This window comes from Pituophis catenifer, unplaced genomic scaffold (assembly GCF_029215685.1).
Source record: "Pituophis catenifer annectens isolate HBS135680 unplaced genomic scaffold, rPitCat1.0.hap2 SCAF_2, whole genome shotgun sequence".
Lineage (NCBI taxonomy): Eukaryota > Metazoa > Chordata > Lepidosauria > Squamata > Colubridae > Pituophis > Pituophis catenifer.
In genome coordinates, this window is record NW_027256882.1 from 230254294 (window position 1) to 230271023 (window position 16730).

Genomic DNA, 16730 nt, shown 5'->3' on the forward strand with positions numbered 1-16730 from the left:
TGAACCAACCTTTCTAAGGATTTGCAAAAAAATGATATATCACGATGTTGTATAAAAACATACGAGACAAGCTTTTGGAGAAACTGGAGGTGCTGCTGTACTGTGTTTCCCCGAAAATAAGACCTTGTCTTATATTTTTTTGAGCCCTGAAATAAGCACTTGGCCTTATTGCCATATGCTCAAAAGTCCGATTGGGCTTATTATCAGGGGGTGTCTTATTTTGGGGGAAACAGGGTATCACATTAAAAAAAAATACCAGAAGTTTATCACAATTTGCAACTGAAAACAAACGTTTCAGTGATTTCAAAGCTCAAGCTACCAAATTTCTCTCATGGCTTTGATATGGAGAAAGAATATTATTTTATTTATTTATTTATTTATTTATTTATTTATTTATTTATTTATTTATTTATTAATGAGATTTACAGTATATGTCTCCCTATCTCCAGCCGGACTCAGGCTGGCATTATTGTTGGATATCAGCCAACAAAGAGCTGGGATGGCACAGTGGTTAAAACGCAGTACTGCCGACTACTTCTGCTGACTGCTGGCTGCCTACAATTTGGCAGTTCGAATATCACCAGGCTCAAGGTTGACTCAGTCTTGGGTAAAATGATGACTCAGACTGTTGGGGGCAATATGCTGACTCTGTAAACCGCTTAGAGAGGGTTTTAGAGCACCGTGAAGCGGTATATAAGTCTAAGTGCTGCTGCTAAGCACTACATCAGCAATTCATACAATTCATGAATAATCCACTTTTTATTCAGACTAGAAGGAGGACCTTAAAGATAGGACCTTAAAGACAAGGAACGAGACCCTGAAGCTTGAGAAGAAAATCACAGAATTTGTCTATGAAACAGAATATTTGTATCATTCTTAATTACATTAATGAGGTATTATGGAATTGAAGAACCAATGTTGCTTACAGGAACTATTACGGTTAGAAAGTTATTGACACATATCTTCTAAACTACTACTTGCAATAGACTACTATTGCAAGTCCACATCTTAAAAAATGCAAGTCAGATTTTACTGTGAATTCAAAGTTAAAATTGAGCAGTTTGAGGAAAAATTGGGATAATACTGGGGGGAAGTTCTCCAGAAACCACTTTATAAAAAGCATCCAAAAGCCGTGACATCTGCTACTGTACAAAGCTGTTGTACAGGAAGTTGACATCGTTTTTTCAATCTGTTTTGTGGGTTGTTCAGTAGAAAAATAGATGAAAATATTGTAAATAAATTTATATTTAAAGGAAATTGTCAACAAAAAAAAATCACCTGTAATTGTAAACATTACATTTATATTAAAAGCAAAGTCTCCTTTTGCAGAATGAGCCTTTCGGTAACTGAGTATGTGTGAGAAAGATCTCTATAGCATGTTAAACTGAATTCTCAGTTCCATTTCCTCCCCAGATCCAATACTCATAACTGCTGATCCCTCCTGCATTGATGTCAGTGCAACTGGCTTTGCTGGTCAGCAGCCCAGGGACTTTTCTTGAATTTAGAGATACTTCACCGTGTAGGTAAAGCTACATGGATGCTAATTCCAGATATATAAGCACCATTAGCCACGTTAAAGGCCTTAACTCAAAATTGGTGATCTGCAATGGTAACTGCTAGAACAGAGTGAGATTGTTTTGTTTACGAGATTGCATTATTTGAAGTATATTTCTTGCTGCAACAGCATCGTGGCACATGTCAGGAAGGCTCAGAAGTTGTTTCAAGAGTGAAACTCCCCTTTTGGCTTAAAGGACTATGTTTTCCCATGCAAATGTAGTGCTGCCCAGAAATTAGCGATGCCTGCTAATTTTACACACTTGAAGAGCTTGGCTGCTTCTAATAGGCAGTCAAATGGTCTTGTTACATTGTAATGGTGCCAAGCTAATTGAAGTGATTACTGTTGCTTATGAGCAGCCCCCTTTGAAGTAGAAGTCTTTGAAATTATCCATAGACGTTAAATGTCAGACAGTATTGTGTAATTAGACTTTGTAAATGCTGAATGTCATAAGGCATCACAGGTAATTGAGGTTTACAGAGAAGAGCTTTATCTAAACCTAATTGGGCATCAATTCTTTGTCACTCTTTCTAAACCTAATTGGGCATCATTTTTTTTTCCTAATCAAGGGACATTCTCAAGTTTTACAACAGCCCTCTCTGACATTGTTATCAGCTGAGAACAACAGATAAATCGAAGCACTGTTCTTTGAGCCTCAGAAATGTTTTCAGGTCACTTCTAACTTACTGCTATTAGCAGTAAGCTAATATGGATCTGACATTGGAAAACTGACTTTTTTCCCCCCAGTGAAAGGATGAATATGAAAATCTACAAGAGACTGTCATCCTAAAATGATTGCCTTTCTGGAATAGCAGACAGATTGAAGGTGATTAACATGGTTATAGAATTCTAGATGACAATATCTGAAAAATTCCTTGAATGACACACAGTATTTTTATATACATTTGTTTAGCAGAACTGCTGTGAAATATGTTTTGGAGAGGAATTAGACTTACTAAGATGTTGCTTTCTGCATATTTGAACATGGAACTATAAAGTGAAACCCAATCATGTATAGGAGACAGTGAACTTTTGCTAAAGCACTGAAACATGGGTTTTATGTTATTGCAACTGAAAATGCACAATCACTGATTGTCAGGAGACTTTGGGCTCTTAGGAAGGGATCAGAAACTCAGCACATAAAAACCTTCCTGTGGAACCCCCCCCCCCCATTTTTATTTGTATCTATGCAAGATTATCTCTTTTTCTTAAAACAATCCATTTTTATTAAGTATCAATTAAGACATTTCAATAATTTTCGTCTTCCTGTATTTTTTGTGTTAAACAGGCAGTGAAATAGTGATTTATGTGAGTTCATTCAATTGTTTTGACTTTAATTAGTCCCCTGCTGGCAACACACAGCATCTGCTCCTAGTAAAGCCTATCTTGTTACATGGGTAATTATTTCTAGAAACCCGCTCCCCACTATCCTTAGAGTTAAGTAAGGGCATTAATTACACTTGGCTGGCCATATCCCAGAGCTGTAGCACTTGATCTTCTTCAATTTCTCAGCCTCCCTCAGGTCAGATGCTTTAAGAAGACTTCACTGCATTTCTCCTCCATTTTGTATTTGGGTAATTGTGGGATGCTTCAATAGTCTTTTCCCTGGAGCATTTCCATGAACTTTGGTCGACTCTGGATCTAGCATGCCTTTAGTAATGCCAAATTTGTCAAGTCCAACATGGTTCATCAGCCATCTCTTCTCATTTCAAAACTTCTCCTCAGACTTTCAAGTGTTAACTAACTCATTGTGCCAGGTCTGAGAAATTGCAGGGCTGAATGGTCACATGACTGAATTGCTGCTGATGTTCAGCTGAAGCATTCTGTCACACTGATGTTGACCAAACCTGTCTACATTATCAATCAGATTGGTTATGACAATCTGGTATTGTCATTGTGTTGGCTGGAGCAAGAAAAGATGTAGCTTTCGCTAAGCCTTTGGGATAAATTAAAGAGTCCCTTGGGAGTTGGGCGGCATAGAAATGCGACAAAATAAATAAATAAATAAATAAATAAATAAATAAATAAATAAATACATACATACATACATACATATATACATACATACATACATACATAAATGTGCTTCCAACAATATATTCAAGCTAGTTCCTGCTCTGCCAACAGCATGCAACAGACTTGTTAATGAATTAATGCACTATTGGATGAACAATTCCCTTTCCCCCCAACACAATTTTGAACACAATCTAGACCTCTTTATATTATATGCTTACAGGAACTGGGATCTTGCCCAGCTTTCACTGCTCAGTTTATGCTGACCTTGGGTCTCTGGATATTGTCTTTCTTCAGGGGTGAAATCCAGCAGGTTCTAACAGGTTCTGGAGAACCGGTAGCGGAAATTTTGAGTAGTTTGGAGAACCAGCAAATACCACCTCTGGCTGGCCCCAGAGTGGGGTGGGAATGGAGATTTTGCAATATCCTTCCCCCAGGAATGGGGAGAGAATGGGGATTTTGCAGTATCCTTCCTCTGGAGTGGAGTGGGAATGGAGATTTTGCAGTATCCTTCCCCTGCCATGCCCACCAAGCCACGCTCACCAAGCCACACTATGCCCACCAAGCCATACCACACCCACCAAGCCACAGGTAGTAAAAAAATTTGGATTTCACCACTGTCTTCCTTGACCATTTTTACTTGGGCTGCAGTAAAAGTGACCATGCCACTTGTTTGCCTGAAATAAAACCAAGGCTTGGTAGTCAGGGCAACTTGTTTATTTATTTATTTGTTTATTTGCCATATTTCTTAACCACCCTTCTCTCTCCCATTATGCCAGCATACATTTCTGCCAATTTCAAAAGTGGAGGAAAGCTCGCTCTTGCACCTGGATGAAGGAGACCTTAGCATTTGCTAACAGGAAAAGCTGTGGGAAAAATAATTGGGTAAGAAAAGCACAGTTTTCTCTACTTTGGACATCCTTAGTACATTTTGTATTGTTTGTAGTAAATGTAGCTCTGAAATATAAAACACAGAGTTTGTGTATATTAAGATTCCTTTTGGATGAAACAGTTCATCTGAATCTGATTTGATTTGAGAGTCTATTATACATACTCATATCTGAGGCATACTAAATAAGATTCCTCTTAAAATCCCAACACCATCCCATAATTAATCCCTTAGCTCTGCATTTACTTCTGTCTCATTCTTATTAAAATGAATTATATACTCTACATCTTTCATTTATTAAATGTATATTGCGCCTTTCCACAACCGATGATACTTAAGCAGTCCATAGAAGAAAAACAAAAGTACATTAACGAATATAAAAGGCATTTGATTAAAACACATTGGGAGAAATTGGAGAAATGCTTGTCTAAACTATCCTAATTGGACTACAGGTAGTCCTTGATTTATGACCACAACTGAGATCAAAATTTCTGCACTAAACAAGAGAGTTGTTAAGCTTTGCCCCATTTTATAATCTTTCTTGCCACAATTAAGTGAATCATGGAAGTTAAGTTAGTAACACGGTTAGTAAGTGAATTTAGCTTCCTCATTTAATAATAATAATAACTTTATTGTCATTGTACGTGTATACACAGTATACCCATACAACGAAATTCACTTAACATCCAAAGACCAGGTCCAACACACATAACAATCCCCCAAAACACTCCACCCACCACAATTCCCCACCCCTAAAACACCCAAACATCCACACAACAGACCAAGTAATACTGTTCAACAGCTCACTGATAGTGGCCCTTTAGTTCATTGTTGAGTGCAATTATAGCTCTGGGATAAAAACTATTCAGAAAACACGTGGTCTGAGTTTTAATTGTTCTGTATCTTCTGCCAGAAGGCAACAGTCCAAAAAGATTGTAAGCAGGATGGGAAGAGTCTCTGAAAATGTTATGCAACTTTCTCAAACAGCGAGATGCGAAGATGTCATCCAGGGCTGGTAGCTGGAGTCATGATATTCTGGGCAGTTTTAATGATTCTCTGTAGAGCTTTTGCTTGTCAAAAGATTGCAAAAAGTGATCGCATGACCCCAGGACACTGCAACTGTCATAAATACATGCCAGTTGCCAAGCATCCAATTTTTAACATGTGACTATAGGAATGCTGCAATGGATGTAAGTGTGAAAAAAGGTAATAAGTCTCTTTTTAAGCGCCATAATAGCTTCAAATGGACACTAAATAAATGGTTGGAACTCAAGGACTACCTGTATTCGGCACACCAGATTTCTACTGACAGCTTAAACATGGATGCTGCAGATGTACTTTTGTGTCAAGCACTCTATAATGTGAAGGATATACAGTGTACTGTACTTTGCTAACTTAATTCCTAAGTTTGTAGATCACATAAGGCCACTATATTAACTTCTAAAGAAAGGATATAAATCTCAAGAGCAATCTGCATTTGAAGGCCTTTGCTCTTCACAACGTGTTCCTAAACCTATCCGCTAATTTGTGAGACAAACTGAAGCAATTTTCCTCCAGGCAGAGAACAGAAGATGGATTTCCCACCATGTGGATTTTCTTCCAGAATGCTTCTGCCAGCCGAACAGAACTATGATGTTTTCAACAAAGAATTGCTTGAGGTAAAGATAGCATTCAAGTACTGATTTTTTAGGCACAAATAGACATATATATCAACATATTCAGTACTTTTTGGTTCTAATCTAGACAAGGTGACATCCAATGAGGTGTTATGCTCAACTAACGATATTTCCAGGGTGGAAAAAAGAGAAAACTTGATGCTGGCAGATCAAATAGCATCTGAAGCACCTGAAGATACATGTTGCTTCCAATTTACACAAAAAGGAAGAAATCAGAGAGTGGAAACTGAGATTAAATGAATTCAGTGACAGGTGTTTGTCTTCTTCCCATTTTTTCTTCTTTTTGGTGATGGTAATGACATCATCCCTTGAAATATCACTTGCTGCATCCTTAGAATGAGGGGATTTCATGTGGTTTCATGTGCCTGTGAGTTGTTATAAGGTGATATTATGGCCATTGCAGTTACAATGCCTTATTCTGGGATCATATCTTTCAGAGAATGATACTGGGCTTCCTGGCTACTTCTCTCCAAAGCAATCATCTAGTGCAGGGCTGTCAAACTCCCAGCCCACAGGCTGGATGCTTCATATGCTGGCCACGCCCACACCCATGTTTAGTGAAGGGGAAAAAGTCCTGATATGTCACATGATGCCGTCGTGACGATGTGAGTTTGACACCCCTAATCTAGTGCCTAATTCTGAAAATTCAGAATGATGGGCTTCTTTATTTTAGATAGTGATGAATCCATAGGAACACTCAGCCCTTCAGACTGTGGAATGAGAAGTGGTAGAACCAGAGGTGGGTTTCAGCAGGTTCTGACCAGTTCTGGAGAACCACTAGCAGAAATTTTGAGTAGTTCGGAGAACCGGTAAATACCACCTCTGAGTGGCCCCGCCACTAACTATTCTCTGCTTCCTGAATCCCAGCTGATCGGGAGGAAATGGGGAGTTTGCAGTATCCTTCCCTTGGATTGGGGAGGGAATGGAGTTTTTACAGTATCCTCCCCCTGCCACGCCCACCAAGTCACACCCACAGAACTAGTAGTAAAAAAATTTGAAACCCACCATGGGTAGAACCACCATGCTGCTGATTTCACTGCCTGAGGTGAGGGTTTCACTCTCCCTTGGACTAACTATGTCGTATTTTTCTCATCCACATTATGGGCTTTCTCCTCATCATCTCTATTTTATGTGTGTGTATACATTTTCAAAAAAAGTAAAAAGTTAAAAAACAAGCAGAAAAAGTTTTTGGAAAAAAAGCTCAGAAAAGATAAGGAATACAAGTGTGGAGAAACGAAAAAATAAAGTAAGAAAAGTAGAAAAAGAATGACTTCTGACTTTCTTTGGTATTGTTGTGGCCCGCCAGCGGCCTGCGCGGCTTATGGCTGATCCCGATGATGAGGAGGCTGGTGTGGTGTCACACCAGTAGCCTGTGCAGCCGGTGCTCGCATCGGATAGTGAGGCTGAAGAGGATGTGGTGTCAGAGGCAGAGACTCAGCCAGGGCCTTCAGAACCTCCAGAGGCTCCTTCAAGTGCAGAGTGAAGTGGAGGAGCCTTTCCTCAATGCTCGAGCATGCAGGGCTGCCAAAAGGCAGGAGTGGCTATTCAGGAGGAGGAGGTCTCCTCAAGAGTAAGGCTTGGGGCTAATTGGCCACTCCCTTAGCCTATTTAAGTCACATGCAGTTAGCAATTGTTGCTGGAAACAACATTTAATTATTATGCAGCGCATTTTGGAGAGTGAGTTTCTTATCACATCTTGGTTTCTGGGCTGGTTGCCAACCTTTGTCGGACTTTGTTTATTCTTTGTACTTTATAGCAGGCTGATAAGGACATTTGCACTGAAAGCCTGCATTTTGTAATAAATTGAGTTTTTGGAGCTTGGTGTGTGTCACACTCCTTGAGATCCGGAGCTGGGGCAGAACAGGTATAGATATAGATAAAAAGTATGCATCAAACTCTTACTTTAAGATTAACATTTGTCTATATTATTTCCACAGGCTCATAAAATTCTAATCATCAAATTCCCAAATTAGTTTCTGGAAAAAAGTTGAAAAGTGGTATCTAAGTAGAAACAAAATTTGTCAAAGTCTTTTCTTTCATCAAGGCTGTCAATTCTGCCATTTCCATCAGCTTCACCATTCATTATTCTATCGTAGGTATTTGCAAGTCCTTCTACCTTTGAACATATAAAAGTTGTGCTGCCATTATCATATATAAAAACAATATTCCATAAGATGTCCATTAAGCCCCTCTCCCCAATTCTCTGGTTTCAACTGAACGTTTACTTTAAAAATCTTCTCCTATTTTATGTATTTCAACCGAATGATTATCCTGTCAAATGATCTGTGAATGTGGCAGCTAAAATGTAAAATGAATACGCTCCACTACACTGAACAATCTTATTGTGATGCCACAATGTTTTTTAGATTGGCTGGGCTGGATCTAGGCAGATGAATTTGTTAGATTAACAACTGTGGGAATTATACGTATAATACTGTGCATATTTATCCAATTCAGACTTTCCAAATATTTATGTATCTTCACCACTGAACATTATTAGAGTTTCACGTGGGTCCAACTGGTCAAATAAAGAGGACTGAAGTCAACAAATTACACCAAAGTTAGGTGCTGTTTTCTTTTATTTCATTCAAATTCATGGGTACCTTTGATAATTACAGTATTGTTTTTAAGGTGCTTGCTGATGGATCTCTACTATTCACTCTAGAATTTTGTATTTTTGTATATTTTATTTAGTACTTTAGTATTGATGTCAAACTAACTGGTTTGTAGTTTGCTTCATTTTCATTCTCCCTTTTTTGGAAGATAGGACCACATTTGTTGTTCTCCAAATATCATGCACTTCACCAGATATTCAGGATGTTCAAAAATTCAGCTGGCCATTAGCTAGTTACTTCAGTACATTAGGATAAAGTCATCTAAAGAATCAAAGAAAAGTGTCATTTCTTTTGTCTATGTTGCCATTAATCTCAAACTTCACTCTTGACTGCTGCTCCCTCATCCTATTCCTCACAAGTTCTTGGTCTGATCCAATCTAAGAAACTTTTCTTTCTTACTTGTTAGTATTTTAATTTCTTCACTGAAAAGCTGGTGAGTCTGTTGTTTTTTTCTTTTATTTTGATTGTATCTAAAAAAAAGATGTCTTTTTATTATTCTTGATAATCTTAACTCATCTGAATTTTTATTTTTAACTCTAAAGGTTTCAGGTTAGTAGTCAGTAATCTTTCTTTGTGACCTGACCTTCTTTCCGTTTCTTGTATAAGCCTCATTTCATTTTCTGACTGAAGTTTTTTCTTTGGCCACATTGGCTTCTTTTGGTTTCTACTATGTTTTCCTTAAGGGACGTGGTGGCTCAGGGCTAGGACACTGAGCTTGTCAATTGAAAGGTTGGCAGTTCAGCAGTTTGAATCCCTAGTGCCGCGTAACGGGGTGAGCTCCCTTTACTTGTCCCAGCTTCTGCCAACCTAGCAGTTCGAAAGCATGTAAAAAATGCAAGTAGAAAAATAGAAACCACATTGATGGGAAAGTAACAGCGTTCTGTGCACCTTTGGCATTTAGTCATGCTGGCCACATGACCACAGAGACATCTTTGGACAGCACTGGTTCTTCAGCTTTGAAATGGAGATGAGCACCACCCCTTAGAGTTGGGAACGACTAGCACATATGTGTGAGGGGAACCTTTACCTTCTGTTTTCATTATTGAAATTGTAATGGTATTTTTTAATATCTCCTTTGAAATATCTCCCACCCACCTTGAGCTAATTTCCCAATAGCTTCTTGTGTTTCCTATTACTGCCCTTATTTTATTGAAATCTACTCTTTCGAAGTCCAAGGCTTGTCTTTGACTACACTCAGAGTGATGGAATATAGCCCAGATCCCCTAGGGAGAGGGAGTACATTCTAGAGGAGCAAGAGACAACTCAGTTTGGATAATTTGTGTGAGAGAAAGAGGGGGAAGACAGCCTCTCTCTAACAGTTGCCAGCATATATGCTTTGTGTGGCTGGTAGTTTGCTTTAGTTTGGCAAGATTCTGTCTAAAGGTGAGGAACAATAAAGAAATCTGCTTGGAAGAGTCACAAAGTATCTTTCTTGGTTTTTGGAGCCTGACATATAGTTTTCCTTAAGTCAAGATCTCCAGTACTGTACAATCTTTTCCCGCCCCCCCCCAAACACTCCTGCTATTTCTGCTTCCTCGGTTTTCCCTACCAATTAGCATCAAGTGCTTTCCCCTCCCTTCTGAAGTAGAAAGTTGTCATCAGGAAAAGCTAAAACAACCATGCTCGACACAGTTTGTCTCCTAAATTGTGAGCTGATTTCTAATGTTGGGCTAAGGTCTATGATATTTTAAAGCTAGAATAATTCAGTGAATTATTATTATTATTCAGCTGTCATGTTTTTTTGTTTACATACAGCAGTAATGAAATGGTATCAAGGATCACAATGGAATGAAGCTGGCTGAGTGATTTTGGGCCAGTTGCTCTCTCTGAGCCCAATCTACCTCACAGGGTTGTTGTGAGGAAAATAGGAAGAAGGACTAGTAGGTATGTTCGCCACCTAGACTTACTTATAAAAAAATAACAAAGGCATGGTGTAAATGAATGAATGAACAAATAAATTCAATCTAGTTTCTCTGACAAGCCAAGATATTGCCTTCCTATCTCAAGATGGAGACCAGAATCTCCTCCCATTGTTCCTCACATTTACCAAATCATTTAATTTCCCAAGCCTGGTGAGATAAAAAGATGGAACCATCTCTTCCCACCTCACAATTAATGTATTGTACATAGCTCATGCTGTTTTTCAGCCTTCTAGGCTCCCCCTCCTCCTTTTTTTAGACCTGGGGGGGGGTGACTGCCACCACAAGAGTTCTTATGTTTGTGAAGATCAAGCACGTGCAAAATCAATAATGTAAGAAGGAAAGAAAAAAAAGTGGGTGAGATGGGAAGAGAAAAAGGAAGAAATACAGATCTCAGACCAATTATTTTGCTACAAAACATTTTCAGTGACAACAGGGGCAGGTCCCAAAGGGCAGCATATAACAACGGAAGCTAATTAGAATGAGTTCAGTGTAATAATTAACTAGTATCTAACACCTACAAGTGTATTTCTGTTTAAACTAAAACATGACCTGCATGGTAGAGAGGACTTGTAAACTGTCTATGAAATAAAAATGTGACAGTAAAGGTCAGAGCAGCACTCATTTGAATTTCAAGCAGGAGGCGAGTTCTACACTCTGTGTGAACAGCACAAGTTTGGTGCCTTATTATTTTATTTTATTTTGAGCTGCCCTTACCAATAGGTGCTGTTGGGAGAAATCCTGCAGGACTAATTATTAAGGCAGCAAAATAAGCTTTCCCCCCTCTCCTCCCCCTGTCTCCTTTGGATTGATAAAAACACTTGCATCATAATTGCTGTGAGATGTATGTATGTGTGTGTATACACACACACACACACACACACACACACACACACACACACACACGGTAGCAGTGGGACTAAAGGCATCAGTGAGCTCCAATGACAAGTTTCATATGGTCTCCCTTATCACCTTTCCGTTGTCAGTAAAAGTTAGAAAACAGGTGGGCTAATAAAATCGCCTCTATAAAAGCAGCCATTGAGAAAGGCAGAAGCAACATTGGTAGGTCCCTGATAGAATTCAAGAAAAGGGAAATAGAAATTTGTGTGGGTGTGTCTGTGTGTGGAGAAAGGAAAGACGAACACTTTAATAAAATAGCAATAGCAACATCACTTAAACAGTGATGTTTAACCCTAACCCTAACCCTAACACTTTACAGCCCTCTCTAAGTGGTTTACAGAGTCAGCATATTGCCCCCAACAATTTGAGTCTTCATTTTACCAACCTTGGAAATGTGGAAGGCTGAGCCAGTCAGGATTGAACCCCCGCTGTGGACAGAGTTAGCCTGAAATACTAGATGAAAACATTGAGAAAATCTAAATAATATACATAATAGAGCATAGAAAGTTGTATTTATTTGGCTATAACCATCTCTACTTTAGCTGTGATACTTTTGATTTTCTTCAAAGCATGTCTGGCTGGGGAATTTTGGGGAGTTGACGTCCACAGTTCTTAAAATTGCCAAGGTTGGCCTCTCTGTTTAAAGCATAGTAGAAAGCTTTGCAATCCTGTGCGGGGAAGGTGGAAGTTTGCTCCAGAGCTGCGACAGAGCATTGCACTGGGAGGCCCCTGCCCCAGGGATCCTGCGCACCACTCGTCCGCATTGTGCCTGGAGCTAAGAGGGTCGGGGGGGGTGGGTGTTTGCTTTGCATGGCTTGCATTGCACAGCATACTGGCAGCACTGAGTTGCACATCTTGCTCACATTTGTAGCGCAGGAGTGCAGGCCAGGGGCTTGGCAGCCAGGAAAGAAGGGGTTTTGGAGTACAAAGAAGGAAGGGGAAATCTCTCCCTCCCTCCTCCATCCTGCTGCAAAGTCACCCCAGAGCTCCTACCTTCCAAAACTATGCAGGGTAGAAGAGGGGCAGAGCCTGAAGGCAACAGTGGGCGAGGCGGCGTGGCTCAACTGGCAACCATTGGTGAAGGGCCCTGGCAGGCTGGTGGTGGTGGGGAGGCACTCTGGAGATAGTAGATCTGGGCCGACTTGCCCCATACCAGGCAGGAGCGGCCCAGCAGGGTGGCTGAGAACATGGTCAGGAGGGCGAAGAGCCCCCATGAGGCCAGCAGGAGCAGGTGCAGTAGGCCCAGCAGCTGAACAGAGGCATAGCAGGGAGGTGATCCTGATGTGCTGCACTGCCTTCTGCCTCATCGTAGCAGCAGCCTGAGCAAGACCCAAGCTCCGGCGTCCCAGGAGCAGCCGGGACAGAGCGCCCTGGCCTCTGCAGAGCGGGCAGAGGCCAGGGCGAGCCGAGAGCTTGGCCTGTTGTGGCTGCAGGCAAGCAGATGGTGGGATGAAGAGGGCTGGCCCGGCGGTAACAGCACTCCCACTCCTGTTGGCTCCTGCACTCGCCGTCTCCTGTACATGGGAAAAAAAAGACATCCCCCGAAAATTTTGGAGCCCAAAAGAAAATAAGACCAGGTCTTATTTTTGGCAAAACATGATATTTTTCCTATTGCTCAGCTAAAGTCCTTGGTAAGAAGTCTGAAAAAGCTTCAACTGGATAATCTAGAGGGGCATCAGGAGTTTCACTTTGATAGGTGACAGCTTAATTTAAATATCTTTTACTGGAGAATGGTTAGAAGAAGCCATCTGCCAGAGGTTTCTCTCCCCTTCTGTTTGTAACAAAGGATCATTTTGCATAGATAACCATTCCTCCATATGAACACTGAAGCAAAATAAAATTAAAAACTAATAGTTCATATTTTTTTTAAAAAGAAGCAGTGTTGAGATTTGAGTAATATGCAAAACACATTCAATTCACTTAATTCATTACTTGATTAAAAGGCAGATGTTTAATCAATTAAACAATCTTCAGTAGGTTGAGAACCCTACTTAATATCCATGTTAGTAAACATCCCATGGAAAGCCTCCTTAACAAAGTGTGAACTGGGAGGGGAAAAAAAAATCTCCCAGAAAACAGATGCTTCAATCACCACCGAAATTATGTGCCATTAACTTTTCCTGTTTGTACACAGTTACTGCTGCTTGCAACAGCCTTTGGAATCCACAACTTCTGAACCAGGAAAATGTAAGTATTTATGTATTTCACAACTTTTAACATCTACTGTCTCTCCTGATCATACAAAAATTGTATACATACATACACATATGAACGTCGCTTATTCCAGTGATTTAAGGTGTGGTTGGTTTGTACACAAAAATGTGATTGCCATTCTAACTGTAAATGGTCTTTGTCATTTACAAAAACACTTTATCAAATTGTGATGTAGAAGGAATTTTGAAGAAATTTAGGTTCCAAGCAAATCATCCAAGCTCCATATATGAGGTCAAAGCACCCTGTTATTAACACAGCTGCCTGCAATTACTGCAGGTTCGAATCTTACCAGGCTCAAGGTTGACTCAGCCTTCCATCCTTTCTAAGGTAGGTTAAATGAGGACCCAGATTGTGGGGGCAATAAGCTGACTTTGTATAAATATACAAAAGTATGAAGGCTATTGCTTAACGCATTGTAAGCCACCCTGAGTCTCCGGAGAAGGGCGGCATATAAATCAAATTAAAAAAAAAAAAAAAAAAGAGAGACTAGATGTGTGAGCCATAGAACCTCCCACATTTTTTCATGATGACATTGACATGAGGTTGGAAAGTTTCTGTCATTTTTCTAACATAAGATTCCTTTCTGGTTGTATGGTAGAGAAGGAATTTCTTAGAGATTCTCTTTCTGGGCTACAAACCAGCGTAATCATTAGATAATAGAAAAAAGTTAGAATGTTCCAGATATTTATTTACTACTATTTATTTTATTTACTACCATCTGATATTGGGGCTTTTTGCAATCCAAATTAGTTGACCTTATCCCTTCTGTTTGATTCTCCCCCTCTTACTTTCCCAGCACTTCCTTTTCCATTCCAAAATATTTATTTTACAAATCCTGGCAAGGATGACATATCCTTCTCAAAGAAATTAAGCAAGGCAGCCATTGGGTCATGTGGGTAAAGTTAAACCATTGTAATCAGGAAGCTTTGAAATGTTTGCCTCGTGTAAAACATACATTTCAAACATGGAACATGAGCACGTTTGGGGTTAATGATAAATGAGCAGTAATCTGACTCAATGGGATTTCTATTTACAAGATTATAACTTGGAGCCTGGATATTGGATATATTGTGGTTTCTCATCATTACATTATTATTGTGGGAACAATATAAAGATTGCAACTGCTTCTCATAAGTTTAGATACAGGCTTCCTTCTGATAAATAATACAAAGTGATTTACTCATTCCTATAGTTTCTACTTTGTTCTTCTAGCCAGTGATTTAAAAAAAAATTTTTTTTTAGGAATAATAAACCAATGAAATATTTTCCAGAGGTCACATTATGTTGAAATGGCTTCTTTTTCTCTGGATCCCTAAGGTAGTTCTTAAAGTTAGATCTTATTTGCCAATAAAATAATATCCCCTCTCCCCACTTTCCACTGGAAATAAACTGGTGTCTTCAGATATAAGATGGGCATCCCAGCAAGAATTGTGTCACTGCCTAAAATCTGGTTTGCTTTTTGCCCAGTTTTCAGCTGCCCCATGTCATTAACATTCATTTCTGGTTTGAATTGTGTTACGGACACGTTTGGGAGCAGAGTATCTCTAGTTAAAAAAAACTCCCATGCAAATTTTCTTATTATCTTCACATGCTGCTCTTGAGATAAGAATTCCAACTCACATTATTATGAAAATAGTTCAGTTACCTATATGATATACTATAATTGATATGAAGACAATTGTTTCATCAGCTTAATTACGGGAGTGCAATCATGGATAGCCTAAAAATTGAAAAACTTTACTATAGATAAATATTGGTAGTTCAATAACGTATTTGGGGTATTTTCCCCATTTGTGAAAATTGGGGTATTTTCCCCATTTGTGAAAATTGTTTCTTCATCTAAGTCTATGACACTGAAATTATTTATTTATTTTTATGTTTTTGTTTATGAATCAAAGTATCTATTTGCTCAAACTGTTAAACTATCCATTTCCCTGTAGAGAAATGTATACTGTCCTTGTAGGGTATACAAAGACAGTATACAAAGAAAATATTAAAAAGTATAGTAATTGAGAGTTGGGTAGTATGTAAGTTAAATGTATTATTATTATTGCAAAGATTATAGTTGCTATCTGTGAAGCAAGGCCTTAGATGACACAACGATCATCATTACTGTTAAGTTATTATTTGCATCAAAATGCAAACACTGGATGAGTAGATCAACACTTTCCCATAAAACTTTTCTGAGCTTTGCCTTAGCCTTGTTTTAACAGACTCTTGCTTTAAAGGAGATTGATTTTTTTGCTCCATAGCAGGTCATTATAGCAAATGTTTTAAATCATTTGGTCCTCCTGTTTGTGATATATAGACTTCACTTTAATCTTTGCATTCCCAGTAGTAAAAGAAAGGTCCATAATTTTTGAAAAATGATTTTTTTTCTTCAATAAATTTTCTTTACTGGTAATGTTACAGTTCTGATTCCCCGAATTTTTTCTTTTTCTGGTGCTCTTCTGAATCTTAAATACAACTGTATCTTCAGGAACATGTCAAGTAAGTTTATATTTACCTTTTTGTACTTTGCAAATAAAAGAACAAATGAGGGAGGCTAGCGTATGGAGGATCGGAGTCAGGGGGGATGATGATTTCCAAAACAGAGTATATAAAAACTTAACTCTTTTGATACAAAGTGAAAGAGCCTTGGTAGTACAGTGGTTTAAAGCACCCTGTTATTAACACAGCTGCCTGCAATTACTGCAGGTTCAATTCTTACCAGGCTCAAGGTTGACTCAGCCTTCCATCCTTTCTAAGGTAGGTTAAATGAGGACCCAGTTTGTGGGGGCAATAAGCTGACTTTGTATAAATATACAAAAGTATGAAGGCTATTGCTTAACGCATTGTAAGCCGCCCTGAGTCTCCAGAGAAGGGCGGCACATAAATAAAAAAAAAAGAGCATTGTCCAGTTTTCTGGGGTCTTCAAGCAGGATTGGACATAATTCAAATGTCATTCAT